Below are 11,338 nucleotides of genomic sequence, written 5' to 3'. Positions count from 1 at the left end.
ACCAGTTTATTCAAAAATGGTTCTCAGATATAAACAATTCATCAAAGGGGGAGTTTTATCTACACTTTAAAGAAGAGTTTTGCTTGGAAACATATCTGTTAAAATTAAGACGGGGGCATAGAGTAAACATATGTAAATTAAGGGTATGTAATACAAAGTTTCCCATCGAAACAGGAAGATGGAGAAATGTACCACGAAATGATAGGATTTGTCCACTCTGTAAAGCTGGTCTTGGAGATGTATACCACTATATATGTAAATGTACCAACTGTGAAGTTAAGGATTTAAGGGGGAAGTTCATACCTCCATATTATTTAAAATATCCAAATGAAAAAAAAAAGTACTTGGCATGCTTAAATATAGTAATAGTAATGTGCTGTCTAAGCTGTCAATTTTTATTCAAAAGGTAGAAAAGATGCTTGTCTAATTTAAAACTGTAATAAACACAAACTTATTTCAAAAGATGTATAATTTAAAAATGTATTCTGTTTGTATTATGAACTATGTTGTAATTAATATTGTGTATATAAATATGCTCCTGTTACGCAGTCTTCTGCGGCTGAGTTTTCTCTAATAAACTAAACTAAACGTATTATTAATTTGTTGTTAGCACCAACAATTTATACAGAAAATTAGATATTATTTTCTCGTAATTTACTTTAGAATTTTATAATTTCAATTTAAAGTACAAGAATTACAGAGAAATCTTGATGCGGAAAGACCGGTCCAAATAAAATATGATGGAACCCTAGTTTGGAAGCCAATTGCAGTGTTGTCCACGTTTTGTGTCACTTTTTTCTTATTCTTCCCATTTGACCGTTATAATTGCAATTTAGAATTAACTAGCTTAGAATACCCTTTATCCGCAACTTTGTCATTCTTAGAACCGCCAATAATTAGAGACAGAAATCCACATGTACAGGCGGGTTGGGAGGTTGTAAATAATTACACTTATGGGACGACAACGACGCTTAAATTCATCCTGGAGGTAAACAGGCTTCCTGGTCATTACATAATGATTGCAATATTTCCGACTATTCTTACTGCAATATTAACATTTGCTGCATTTTTTCTACCACTTAAATCTGGAGGCAGGATTGGATATATGTGACAGTGGTACTTGCTTATGTAGTGTTATTGACGTTATTTGCAGACACAATGCCTTCGGATCATCTACAAGATATCCTTCAGTTCTTGGTAAAATTACATTTTAAAAATACATGTATATTTGTGCACTCGTTTCTGTCGTTTTCATAATTTAACCAGATCCGATTCTCGTTGTCTTATGTTTTTTTTATGTTTTCAAGGAACGCAGGAAAAACAATTTAATTTGGTTGATTGATTGGTAACTGCAAGCTTTTTGCATAATGATTATATGTCGTAGATGTATTAGTTGTCTACACTATAGTAGTCAAATACAATTTTATACCATCAAATTTAACTTAATGAAATGAATAGTGCTAACAAGTCAATGGATCCTATATTTTAGTCAATTATTTGGGACGATATTATCCATACAATTTTTAACAATTATTGATGTATTGGCGATTTCTTATAGGCACACTGCTATCGGTCGTTTGCCATGTTTATTTTTTCAACCTCATGTTAACCTGTTTAGTACGTTCAAATATTTTTAGGGTTTTGTGGATTGTTGTAGATTTCTTTACGTTAGTCAATGGTGTTGTATGTATTTGGTATTCGACATATGTATAACTTCATTTTGCATGTGTTGTTGTCTTCTAATTTGTTTTTACAGTCTCGTACTAACTTATTACTAGTATATAACTTGTTCTCATAATCAATTTCCTGTAGATTTAAAATTCATGTATGTGTAAGGACCCCAAACAAACCCTTCCATTTGTATTCAAGTTCCTTTGTAATCAATGTCAGTTTTTTTTAACTAATCTACACATACAAAGATTGAATTTTGATTGTGGCTCTTTGAAGATACAATATATATAGTATCTCTATTGCCTGCCAAACTATGCAATTCACGGTATTTTGAAATTAAAACATAGTGAAAAAATTTGTCAGAACATTACCCAAATCGTAATCTTTAATTCTAATATTAATTGTCTTTTTTTTCTTTTCCAGTGGTATCATTTACGATTACTTTAGGAATGGCCTTTTTTTTTAATTATCATAATGATATTCGTCACGAGACTATACAATAAACCGAAAGGCAGCATTGCTCCAAACTGGATGCATTTTTTTGTAAAGATATTCAGGAAGTTAAAGTTAAAGTTAAAGTGCAGAGCAAGACGAATACATCATCTTGATAAGCATCAGACTATAGAAGATGGCGAACCGACAGAAAAAGTAGACAATGAGAAGAAAAGTACGCTATTAAAACCATACAGCAATAAGGAGCTATCAGAATTCTTTGATTATATGCTGTTTATTGTTTTTAAAGTTTTATACATTTTGGTTCTTGAAGGAATACCAATAACAGCAGCCGTATGGTATAAAAAAGAAATGGACTACTATTACGGACAGTAGCAGTCATCAAATATAGTTACAGGCACCTAAGAAATAATGGGTCGTCATTATATTTTACTTTTAGTTTCTCATTTTATTTTTCAGGCAATGCATGTACAGTACATACAATCAATTAGTTCAGCCAACATGTTTGTATAATGTGCATCACCAATAACCATTTGTACTATTATATCAATACATACATTTTACATACTATCATTTACATACAGCAAAATACTGCATATATATATTCCTTTTTCTTTTTATATTATGGATGATTAAGAGCATTATTATTTCAGCTGTCAAAATTTCTAATCGCCATCAATATCATGTAAAAGAAATTTTTATAATAATAAATTATAAACTCTTCATTTTGTGTACTAAGTTTATATATTTTCAAACAGTTCAGATAATTACCCTTGCGCATCACTAAGGACATATCATTTGCCGGGGTGTGCTCCTGGGGAGGTACATTAGTACTTCTTATTATTACGGTGATCAGACACAATATTTGTAAAACTTAATCGTCAAACATACTATATAGTAATTAACTTTTCAAAACACTAGTTTATATAGATAGGGGATCAATAAAGGAATCCAAAGAGCAAAACAAAAATATATAGGTCACAGTGCGCTTGTTTTCAAGATATTAGCCATTGAAATTTTGGCGGGAAAATGTTCTCTCTTGACTTTTTAAAGCTTTATCATTGACAAGTTGAAGTTCTCAAAAACTGTTAAAAATTAATTAAAATTCTATAAGACTTTTACAGACGGCTAATCAATAAACATGTAAAATATTTACAAAAAGAAAAAATGGGGGTCACCGGGCATATTTGTTAAATGCATTCAAATGGATAAAGCCAGAGGATTTCGAAAATCTGACAAAAAATCTGAAACATGACAAGCAAGCTTCTTTAAATGCAATATTTTAAATTAAATCTGTATATTTCTTCCTTTAAATGCAATATTTTAAATTACATTTATATATTTCTTCCTTTAAATGCAATATTTTAAATTTTATTAATTTGTATATTTCTTCCTTTAAATGCAATATTTTAAATTTAATTTGTATATTTCTTCCTTTAAATGCAATATTTTTTTTTTATTTGAATTGTATATTTTTCGTTTAAATGCAATATTTTAATTCAAATGGTAAAATTTGTCATTCAAATGCAATGTTTTTCATTTGAATGGTATATTTTTTCATTCAAATACAATATTTTGTATTCAATATTTGGTATCAATTTTGTAATTATATTTCTCCCCTTTCTTTCTAAACATGAATGAGTGAATATCGCCCCTCTAACTAAATATTTAGTTCGTGCGAGTTCGTGCACTGGCTTAAATTGCCAATAGTGGCTAGGTCGACCAAAAACTGCGAGTGACAAGTAATAATAATTAATTTGACACACACTGTGACCCGTTCATGGATAGAAACAGATGCCTGCGTGCATGGCAAAACGCCTCCAATGAAAACCCTTTCTGAAGAAACTCCCCTACAGTCTAAATATTGAAATAAGAAAGAAACAAATGCATAGTTATCCCCCCTTTTTTCCCCTTTCCCCCTCTTAGTCTAGATACATGGAATCATGACGGTCTCTGATGCTATATCATTTTTTACTTTCTTGTTCCTCAGAGACGTTTCAGGAAGGCAAACATAAAAAAGAATAAAAAGACTTCCAGGACGTTATGATTATTTGGACTAAGCCCCCTCTTTTTTGCCACATGTAGAAAAAATCACCTAATTAGAACAGCAGAACCAGAGACCCACACGAAGAGACATGAGCTATGATAGTCCGGAATTATTTCTTTAATAAAGACAATTCGGGATAAATTTGAACCAGTTACTAACCCATGTTATAAAGTATGTCCTATGACATAGGACATGCACTGTATAGGACGTGAACTTCATATTTTTATATTATAATATGTGATCTCATGTCATATGCCCCATATCATCTATGATTCGTTGCTGAGCTTTTTTCACTGTTGTAATCTCCGAAAACCTTAAATAAAAAAATTGGTCAAGCCCCACAGTAAGTCAATAATTACTATATGTCTGTGCATAAACAGGTATGCAGGGCATATTTCATATCTTATTTTTTCTTCAGGACTTTTAAATGATTTACTTGTCAATACTACATTGAGAAAAGGGGCGGGGAAATGGAGGGTTTACAAGTTTATTTTGTGACACAGTATATAATATAGTTAAATACAAATTTCTAATGATTTGTTTCCAACAAATTATAGGATTGTACGTTTAGCTATTATCTAGACCCGTACAAAATGTATATAATAAGTTACATATAACAGGGGAGATGCGTGAAATTTTTGCCACTGGACATAATGCAACCAAAAAACAATCAACATATTCTTTATATTTCATCATTTTTTTTATTATGTTATGTAAAGGTTTGGTCCCGCCCCTTATCTATTTTTGTACATTATTCTCTCTATATTAACAAATTACTGTCCTGATAAATGGTTACTCATGCATAGCAATATATGCGGTTATTAAAACAATAAATATATTCATATTATAATAGTTTACTGTATGCTTGGACTTATAGATAGATATCATTAGTCCCAGATCATGTAATAAGTAGGTCTCATAAAATACAATAGCATTTTAATGATGATTATATATATTTAGATATGCCAATTTGTTGGGAAAAAAAGGTAGAGGCATTTTTAAAACATATTAATGAGGCGCTTTTGTTTGTTCTTCTGTAGTGAGCCAGACGAAGTCCTTTCCTGTTTTGTTTATTTTTGCATAGGGAAGATCTTCTGGCTCTCTTCTGCCTCTTCTTTTTTGATAGGTTGTTTAGACGGCAGAGGCACATAACGAACATGGTGTCGTTTAGTCAAAATAAAGACAGCAGTTGTATACCGCTGTTCGAAATTCAAATCGATTGAGAAAAAAACAAATCCGGGTTACAAACTAATTTAAAACTGAATGATATTAATACATTTATGAATGCAGATATATTAGAATGTGAGCTGTGTTATAAACGTTTTTATGGTACGACAGTCCTAGTAGGACATACCTACAATGTATAGGATGATAAGCTTGATAAATATAAGACCTACACGGAAAATAGCAGTTAAGGGACGATTATTGGTACTCTAGGAAAGAGGTTTGATTTATTGGTGTTTTACGCTACTTTCGGCACTACTGGGCTATTACGTATTCATATATGAAATCCTTCTGTCCCCACGCCAAGAAATACATTAATATAAAATGGTTTTCCTCTTACTTAGAATAGGTTTAAATTGATTCATTGTTGCTAATTTCAACGCCTTGAATAGTTCATGTTTGTTCGGGAAAACACTAGACAGTTTAGAAGTCAGGTATATGATATGAAAACGGAAAGATGGGATATGATTGCTTATAAGATATCTATCAACCGGAGTTCAAACATGAAGGGGATCTAAGCAATTATAGACAATCGTAAGGCCTTTAACAATGACAAAAACCTGATACTGTATACAGTCATCTATAAAAGGCCCGACATGAAAAGTGTGAACAATTCAAACGAAAAAAATAACAGTCTAATTATACATAACAAAACAATTATACAAAATATCAAATATAAGTCGAGACATGAACCAACGACAACAATTACACTACAGGCTCCAGACCGGGGACAGGCAAATATAAGATATGGCAGGGTTGATATAAAAACGAAGATGTGGTATGATTGCAAATGAGACAACTCTCCACAAGAGATCAAATTACACATAAATCAACAGCTATAAATCACCGTACGGCCTTCGACAATTAGCAAAGGCTACACCGCATAGTCAGCTATAAAAGGCCCCGAATCACAAATGTAAAACAATTCAAACGAGAAAACTAACGGCCTAATAAATGTACAGAAAAATGAACGAAACACAAATATGTATAACACAGCAACAAACGGCATTCATGCATTGAATTACAAACTCCGGGCTGGGGACAAGCACATACATACAGAATGTGGCGGGGTTAAATATGTTAGCGGGATCCCAATCCTCCCCCTAACCTGGAACAGTGGTGTAACAGTACAACAACATGTTTGTGAGCACTCAACCGATCCCTAAGCTGGGACAGCGGTGTAACAGTACAATAAAAGAACAACCTGCATTAATCAGTTGCAATTAGATTAACCCAAGAGATCGGTACGAGACACACAAAAAAACTAACATTCAGACAATAGGCACAAAACATCAACATTAGAGTATTTGCAATTACAAGAAGTTTGCTCAAAGCTAATAACAACTAGTCCTGAAATAAATCTTGCTCTCCCAGACTGAAGTATCAATCTGTTACAGTACACAACGCGCGGCAAATGATTTATTAAAAAAATAAACAGTCTGAGAAACGTCTGGTTTTCGTTGTATATAGATATAAGAAGATGTGGTATGAATGCCAATGAGACAACTCTCCACCCAAGTCACAATTTGTAAATGTAAACCCTTATAGGTCAAAGTACGGTCTTCAACACAGAGCCTTGGCTCACGTCGAACAGTAAGCTATGAAGGGCCCACAAAAAATAGCTAGTGTAAAACCATTCAAACAGGAAAACCAACGGTGTCTAATCTATATAAAAAAATAGTTTTTGAAAAGTGGTGGTCCAAACGTTTTGACTATCGAAAATTCTAAATAGAAATGATAGTTAGAAACGGAAGATTGTTTACTGCCTGTGCACGAACTCGCACGAACGCAAATAAAGTTAGAGCGGCAATATTTTATGCTTTTTAATTCTTGGTCACTCATGTTTAGAAAGAAAGGAGAGAAATCCAAACAAATACCGACCAATCACAAACGTTATTGCAAATTTGACCTTAAAACGTTAAAGAATTTCCCATAATGCAATTATTGCATATAGATACAAAAAACAAAAAAAACTACTATATACCATTGAATAAAAATATTGCAATCAAATGAAGAGATATACCAATTAAATAAAAAATATTGCATTTGAATGACAAATCATACCATTTGAATGAAAAGTATTGCATTTAAATGAAAAATATTGCATTTGAATGAAAAAAATATACCATTCAAATTAAAAAATATTGCATTTAAATGAAGAAATATACCAATTAAATAAAAAAATATTGCATTTGAATAACAAATTATACCATTTGAATAACACATTATACCATTTGAATAACAAATTATACTATTTGAATAAAAAATATTGCATTTAAATGAAAAATTATACCATTCAAATAAAAAAATATTGCATATAAATGAAGAAATATACCAATTAAATAAAAAATATTGCATTTGAATAACAAATTATATCATTTGAACAACACATTATACCATTTGAATAACAAATTATACTATTTGAATAAAAAATATTGCATTTAAATGAAAAATTATACCATTCAAATAAAAAAATATTGCATTTAAATGAAGAAATATACCAATTAAATAAAAAATATTGCATTTAAATGAAAAATATCGAATTTTTGCAACCAATACCATGCCATAGATGATAGAAAAAAGCATGTGTGTTTAAGTTTTGAAAATACATTATGGATTTGAATATTTGTTTTATCACAATTGCATTCCTGTGGAAAATATACCGCATACCTAGAACATGTATATTGTATTTATTATAATAATTATAATAAATATTCATCCGGTTATGAAATTGTTTACTGTACCGTTGGTTACGCATTTTCGTAATAGCACTGTACCACTCTTTGGTAAAAACACCGAGAAGAACATGCACCGCAAATTATATGCGAAAGAAATGAACCGCCCCTTCAGGGCAGTTGAAAGAATTATATCATTATTCGAAAGTAATCATGAATCACATAGCAAAAGCAGCATAGTAGAATATAACTTAAGATCGACAAACTTAATGCCAAAATTTACTAAAATCAAGTGAAGTGAAGTGATTATGAATAAAAAAACATCTTTTCACTTTCCTCAATTAAAATTTTCCGATTTCTGTTTTGTTTCTTTTTTTAACAAGCTTTTTATTGATTCTCCTATATTTTTAAAGAAGGAAAATGTTCAAAAGGGTAACATTTGTCATCCTAGCCCCCCCCCCCCCCCCCCCCTCTAAAACGGTAGCTCCCTAAATAAAGTATCTCTTACTATGGACCTTGAACTTAAAGCCATTAACATGGTTAAAAAATACGTAAAACTGTTCGTAGATTATCGAATGCAATACTTCTCAGTACATTGGACTAGTAACGAAAAATCTGTACACATTCTGATGCACACAGATTTTTGAAGGTTGTCCTTGTCCTGACCAATATTATGTTTTGAAACACGTGCGTGACAGACAAACAGAAATATTAGAACGTTTCTGATAAAATTCTCTCCTCCGTACATGGACTTCTATACTAACGGGACTGGTCACTTATAACAATGTCTGACTATACAAATTTGCAGACAGAACTGTGCCGTCGCTAATGTCAATTCATTTCATATTTACGAAGTGTTCTCCATAACTCTGTGACTAGACTCAAGCTGGCAGCCACTTTTAGCAGCCAATCAAGATAGCAGCAACTTTTTTTCCAGTAGCCAATTTTGATGATATGTCTAGAAACCAAAAAACTATAACAGACTCGAAAGTTCCAAAAATCTCAAAGTCTAAGTTTAGTGTAATTTAAGAGCGGAATTCGACAATTTCACGGCTTGTAGTGATTCTCAAAGGATTTCAATCCGTTTTTTAAATACCAATAATGATAGCAGCCACTTTTTCTCTCGAAATTCCGATTCTAGCTACCAACACGATATGTAATATATTTTAACGTCTAAATCAGTCGGAAAACAAGCCCTTAGAAACGACCGTTGTTGCTACTTTCTTAAGACAACAATGGGACTGATATTAAAACCCGCATTCTGAAATTGCGTAAATTTTGCGGAAAAATAATTTGGCGCCAATTTTGAATTTTTTCTTTTGTCTGTTTTTAAATTGCCATTAAGGTCAGAAATAGATTTCCTTTGAATTTTTAAAGCATGGTTGATCATGGTTCTTCTTATTAAAGAAAATAATACTTAAACATGTTAAATTAATTGGCCGTCTTTTAACAATAACGTAACGCCGTTGATCGACGTTTATAAATAAATTAGGCGTTAATAGTGTTATTGTTTATTGATTGTTTTGGAAAAAAGTTTGTTTCCAATTTTTGGATACAAAAATAATTTGTTTTTGACCCTTAGAAAATCTCTTTCAGAGTAGCATTTTTATCAATCTTATTCAAAGCATGATCATACTGACATGAAGTGTGACTTAATTTTGACTGGTGATCTAAAAGTTAAACATAATTGTTGACTTAGCCCCCAGAAACTGCTCTGAAATACTTTTATATAAATATAAAAATGCATAGTTTTTTTAATGTTATTATTTTTTTCAAATAGAAGAAGAAAAATATTACTGAGTCTTTTTTGTTCTTATTTATTTTCAAGTATATGATTAGCACCATTTATTTATTGATTTAGTGGTTTTTTTTTTATAATTTGAGTCCATTCATTAAAACTCACTTGCATGAAATCAATGAGACAACATTTATTGTTATATTTAGTTTGTTCATACAAGAATTGCAAACTAATTTCCTGTTATTTAAAATAATGTAGATTTTACATTCAGAATACTTTCATTATGATCTATTTTAAGTTTAAATGAAAAAGGTAGGACCAGGTATCAGTAATGAAAAGGAACTCCTGTTTTTTTTTATCATTTTAATCCTGTCTTGATCCATTATTCATGAGTATTTTGACTACCCCTTGTATTAATTGAGTAGAAATTTATTTCTGTGTTAAAATAATTTAGTTACAGCAGTAAAAATACTTACCAATTGGCAAAACATAAATATTAAATTTACTCTTGGAATATTAAATTGATATTAAATTATTATCCCTATTATGGCACATAGGGACACATAGGGCCTATTTCACTGGGACTGAGTTCTGAAAAGTGATAAAATGTATTTCTCTATTTTTTTGGCATATGTTTACAGTATCAAAATATATTTAATAAGATTATTTTAATAATATCCACATGTAAATAACAGCATATGGTGCTTGATATATATATAACAATAGTTTGTTCATGATAGTGTCAAACAAAGGGACGTAACTCGTGAATTACCGTCGGCCCCGCTTCGTCAGAAATATCGACACATCGAAGTGGCACATTGCGTATCTTAGCTTATCACAAATTTGACATAATTATCATAGTCCAAGTTATGTTACATAACATAAATTAAATTCAGCATAGCTTTCCGAGAAGTTAAGAAAGACAACTACGATTTTAATTTTCTGTGACCATTTTTTTTCGTTAACACCTTGACTTTGAAAACACATTTTGAGAGAAAAAAATGAGTTTAAATCATAATTGAGTTGAGTAATATATTTTTTTAAATACTCAAGAATGTTCACTTAATAGGAAATTAGTTTTAGTTCATGCAAAAAACTGCAAGTTCCTAAAAACGGGCTTCACTTTTTTTGGTAAAAAATTGCCCATATATGGTAATCACATGACGTCCATTGTTGCGTTAAGAAATGGGGTCAAACACAGGTATTCAGCCTTACAAGTGAACGTTGAACAAACCAACACAAATGACAACTATATGTTCAAGTTTTCAAGTAACATTTTTTTATGAAATTTTATACATTTTGACATTGCAAAATGCTGATTTTGAAAAGATTCCTAGGATCCTTTTTTAAATATGGATCTTTGAACTTTGAGTTATTTTGTTAGTAAATGTCGAGTGATCATCTTGTTTCATATATGTAACCCCTTTTGCACGACTGGGGTGTTCTTCGAAACAGAATGTCTTAGTTTAATAATTTAACATTCTTTTAAACTTCTTTTTGCCATGGTGAATGGCTCTAAGAGACGACATC

Source organism: Mytilus edulis, chromosome 13 (assembly GCF_963676685.1).
Source record: "Mytilus edulis chromosome 13, xbMytEdul2.2, whole genome shotgun sequence".
Classification (NCBI taxonomy): domain Eukaryota; kingdom Metazoa; phylum Mollusca; class Bivalvia; order Mytilida; family Mytilidae; genus Mytilus; species Mytilus edulis.
Note: the sequence above shows the minus strand (reverse complement) of the source record.